The following is a 5,097-nucleotide window of genomic DNA, read 5'->3' on the forward strand; positions in this document are numbered from 1 at the left end:
GTTTGATGTCTACTCAGGTTTTGAACTGAGGAAAGATGAGATGTGGTGAGTGACCGCATTTGCTGGAGGCCATCAGTCTCAACAGACCAATCAAACGGCATCTAACGAATCCCTCCTCACTGCAAGGCAGTCGAACCAGAGGTTATGTTTGATCAAGTTATCTCTACCCTTGTCAGATTTATCAATGAACACACATGCAACCCCCCCCCCCCCCCCCCACACACACACACCACTCAGAACGTACAGTTTGTCTTACTTTATCCTTATGAGGATCTTCCATGACATGCAACATAATTATAAATGCAACTAATTAATGATCTAAATCTACTCCTAACTCTTACTCTGACCTTAATATTTTGCTTCTTTTAAAGTTATATAAAAGCTTTTGTTTTTGTTTAAACAAAGCAGTTTTCTTCATGGGGACCAGTCAGAGGTCAAAAATATATAGCCTAAAAATGTCATTGACACATTAGCTGCAGTCTTTATACATTTATACAGTTTTGCTAATGTAGTTCCTATTAAGTTTCTAGGGGAAGCTGTGGCCTAATGGTTAGAGAAGCAGTTTTAGAACTAAAAGGTTGCTGGTTCAATTCCCTAGACCAGCAAAAATAGCTGAAGTGCTCTTGAGCAAGACACCTAAACCACAACTGTTCCCCAGGCTACTCTGGATAAGTTGTACATTGCTCTGGGTAAAAGCATCTGCTAAATCCCTGTAATATATTATAACTCAATGATAATTAAATTTCAGTTTTTTTTTTCTTCCTACAGTGTCTTGCAAAAGTATTCATCCCCCTTGGTGTTTGTCTTGTTTTGTTGCATTACAAGCTGGAATTAAAATGGATTTTGGGGGGGATTAGCACAATTTGATTTACACAACATGCCTACCACTTTAAAGGTGCAAATTGTTTTTTTTATTGTGACACAAACAATAATTAAGATGAAAAAACAGAAATCTGGAGTGTGCAAAGGTATTCAACCCCCAAAATACTTTGTAGAGCCACCTTTTGCTGCAATTACAGCTGAAAGTCTCTTGGGGTCTGTCTCTATTAGTTTAGCACATCTAGCCACTGGGATTTTTGCCCATTCCTCAAGGCAAAACTGCTCCACCTCCTTCAAGTTAGATGGGTTGCATTGGTATACAGCAGGGGTCACCAAACTTTTTTCTCTGGGGGCCACATTGTCGTTCCTGACTGTGATGGAGGGCCGGGGTCGGGTCAGCTATATAACATAGAATTGTATGACCCAGAAAATATGACCACCACCAGGGTTAGCCCTAACCCAAGCACCCGGAGGAAACCCACGCAGAGAACATGCAAACTCCACACAGAAAGGCCCTCGCCAGCCACGGGGCTCGAACCCGGACCTTCTTGCTGTGAGGCGACAGCGCTAACCACTACACCACTGTGCCACCCCACTACTATATCAACACTACTATATCAACACTTGATTCCTGGCACATACAACCCCGATTCCAAAAAAGTTGGGACAAAGTACAAATTGTAAATAAAAACGGAATGCAATGATGTGGAAGTTTCAAAATTCCATATTTTATTCAGAATAGAACATAGATGACATATCAAATGTTTAAACTGAGAAAATGTATAATTTAAAGAGAAAAATTAGGTGATTTTAAATTTCATGACAACAACACATCTCAAAAAAGTTGGGACAAGGCCATGTTCACCACTGTGAGACATCCCCTTTTCTCTTTACAACAGTCTGTAAACGTCTGTGGACTGAGGAGACAAGTTGCTCAAGTTTAGGGATAGGAATGTTAACCCATTCTTGTCTAATGTAGGATTCTAGTTGCTCAACTGGCTTAGGTCTTTTTTGTCGTATCTTCCATTTTATGATGCGCCAAATGTTTTCTATGGGTGAAAGATCTGGACTGCAGGCTGACCAGTTCAGTACCCGGACCCTTCTTCTACGCAGCCATGATGCTGTAATTGATGCAGTATGTGGTTTGGCATTGTCATGTTGGAAAACGCAAGGTCTTCCTTGAAAGAGACGTTGTCTGGATGGGAGCACATGTTGCTCTAGAACCTGGATATACCTTTCAGCATTGATGGTGTCTTTCCAGATGTGTAAGCTGCCCATGCTACACGCACTAATGCAACCCCATACCATCAGAGATGCAGGCTTCTGAACTGAGCACTGATAACAACTTGGGTCATCCTTCTCCTCTTTAGTCCGAATGACACGGCATCCCTGATTTCCATAAAGAACTTCAAATTTTGATTCGTCTGACCACAGAACAGTTTTCCACTTTGCCACAGTCCATTTTAAATGAGCCTTGGCCCAGAGAAGACGTCTGCGCTTCTGGATCATGTTTAGATACGGCTTCTTCTTTGAACTATAGAGTTTTAGCTGGCAACGGCGGATGGCACGGTGAATTGCGTTCACAGATAATGTTCTCTGGAAATATTCCTGAGCCCATTTTGTGATTTCCAATACAGAAGCATGCCTGTATGTGATGCAGTGCCGTCTAAGGGCCCGAAGATCATGGGCACCCAGTATGGTTTTCTGGTCTTGACCCTTACACACAGAGATTCTTCCAGATTCTCTGAATCTTTTGATGATATTATGCACTGGAGATGATGATATGTTCAAACTCTTTGCAATTTTACACTGTCAAACTCCTTTATGATATTGCTCCACTATTTGTCGGCGCAGAATTAGGGGGATTGGTGATCCTCTTCCCATCTTTACTTCTGCGAGCCGCTGCCACTCCAAGATGCTCTTTTTATACCCAGTCATGTTAATGACCTATTGCCAATTGACCTAATGAGTTGCAATTTGGTCCTCCAGCTGTTCCTTTTTTGTACCTTTAACTTTTCCAGCCTCTTATTGCCCCTGTCCCAACTTTTTTGAGATGTGTTGCTGTCATGAAATTTCAAATGAGCCAATATTTGGCATGAAATTTCAAAATGTCTCAGTTTCGACATTTGATATGTTGTCTATGTTCTATTGTGAATACAATATCAGTTTTTGAGATTTGTAAATTATTGCATTCCCTTTTTATTTACAATTTGTACTTTGTCCCAATTTTTTTGGAATCGGGGTTGTATTTGTTTATCTTTACGAGTGGTTTGCAAAAGTAGTAAAGTTATTATTAAAGTTATTAAAGTTCATCTTCATTAACTGCTTTATCAGGTTCATGAACCCAATTCTTTGGGGTTCATTTTGCTGAGGACATCACATGGTTCACACACATGCACTGGAGCTGTAGTGAAGAAGGCATCTATAGCAGCTAAGAAGATTTGGCATAAATTCCATGGTTCTCAGGTCATTCTACCATTGAGAGCATCCTGACTGGCAGCATCACCCATTGGTTTGTGAACTGCACTGATTTCGAGCACAGAGCTCTGCAGAGGGTTGTACAAACATTGGAGGGCACCACTGGAGGTGAGCTTCCCTCCCTCAAAGAAATCTACACCAGGAGATGCATATGGAGGGCTTTGAGGATCATAAAAGACCCAAGCCACAGTCTGTTTTCACTACTACCCTCAGGTAGACAGTCCACCAGCATCAGGGCACACAAACAGAGCCAAGGACAGTTTTATCCCACAGGCAATATGGCTGCTTAATAATAACCACTCACACCACTAAAGAACATTTACATTTACTGCCACAGGGTGTGTAATTAGTGTATACACTATTGCACTCTGTACTTTAACCAACTGCTGAGAACTGCTTTGTTTCCATACTGTTGTGGGTGCAATCAGTTAATTATTGAAATTAAGTGATCAATCTCGTTAAATCAGTCTCATTAAATTTTGAAGGTTAATAATTAAAATGGATCAATCCCATTGAATCATTTACTTTGACTCGTTTGAATTGAATCATACCATAGAATCATTTAGTGAATCATTTAGTGAATCACACCATTAATCCTGGTGCTTAATAATAAATTACCAAACAGCTAGATTATGGTATATTTCCAAATTATTACAATCACTTACCATATTACATAACTTATATGCACCTTTTTGAATTCTTCGAGAGATTGGGGACTTCATATATCATTCACACAAATAAACACAGTTTGTTTAATAAACACAGTTTGTTTAATAAATGAATGTATTATAACAAAGATAAAAATAATAATATATACAAGCAGTGAGGTGTGTATATATATATATATATATATATATATATATATATATATATATATATATATATATATATATATATATATATGTGGGGTGTGTGTGTGTGTATGGCCTAGCTTGTTGCTAGCTAAAACAAAAGAATGTTATCTAAATAGAACAAAGGATTAGCTCTGTTGCTAATGTGTGCTTGTGTGTGTGTGGGGGAAGGACTTGACCATGTGTTTAGCCTCGTGTAGCTAACTACACGTGGTGGAGGCCTAGATTAGCCTTGTGTTGCTAGTGTGTGTTTGTGAAAGGACTTGACCAGGTGTTTAGCCTCGTGTAGCTAACTACACGTGGTAGAGGCCTAGATTAGCCTCGTGTTGCTAGTGTGTGTTTGTGACTGGCTACGTGGCCTGAACAAAAACTAGCTTGTGGATTTCTAGCTGAGGTGTGGTTTATCAGGCCTGATGGCCTGCTGAGCACATGTTAGGCCTTGATTAGCTTTGTGTTGCTAAGCAGACAAAGGGAAGCTGTAGCTAACCCACTAGCTCATAACCATACTGAATCCACTGAAATCTTGATGAGATCAAAATGTATGATAAGGAAATTAGTGTTAGTCAGAGAGGAGCATGCACATTAAACAATTGAGAGAACATAGAACCAAAATAAATCAACACGCTGCGTGTCTAACAGTGTAACAGATAAACCTGGGTTTAAATTCACACTATTTCAAATAAAAGCAAATTCCTAAGACTATCTTAATTATGCCCAAATGGCAAAATCTTACTTAATCCTGCCTTTAGCAAGATATGAAGAACTACTTGTCGGTGTAGTTTCGGGCCTCGCCATGGGAGCACGTGAGCCGCTCGTGATGGAGGCGTAGAAAACTTTTGGGTCCAGCGGAGCACTTGGGTGGTTCCCGTGGAAAGCAGAGGATTCTTGGTCCGAACCTCAGCGTTCGTGAGGAAAAGTCTCTGATCAGAATAAGATGCACAGCGCTTTT

Source organism: Neoarius graeffei, chromosome 2 (genome assembly GCF_027579695.1).
Source record: "Neoarius graeffei isolate fNeoGra1 chromosome 2, fNeoGra1.pri, whole genome shotgun sequence".
NCBI lineage: Eukaryota > Metazoa > Chordata > Actinopteri > Siluriformes > Ariidae > Neoarius > Neoarius graeffei.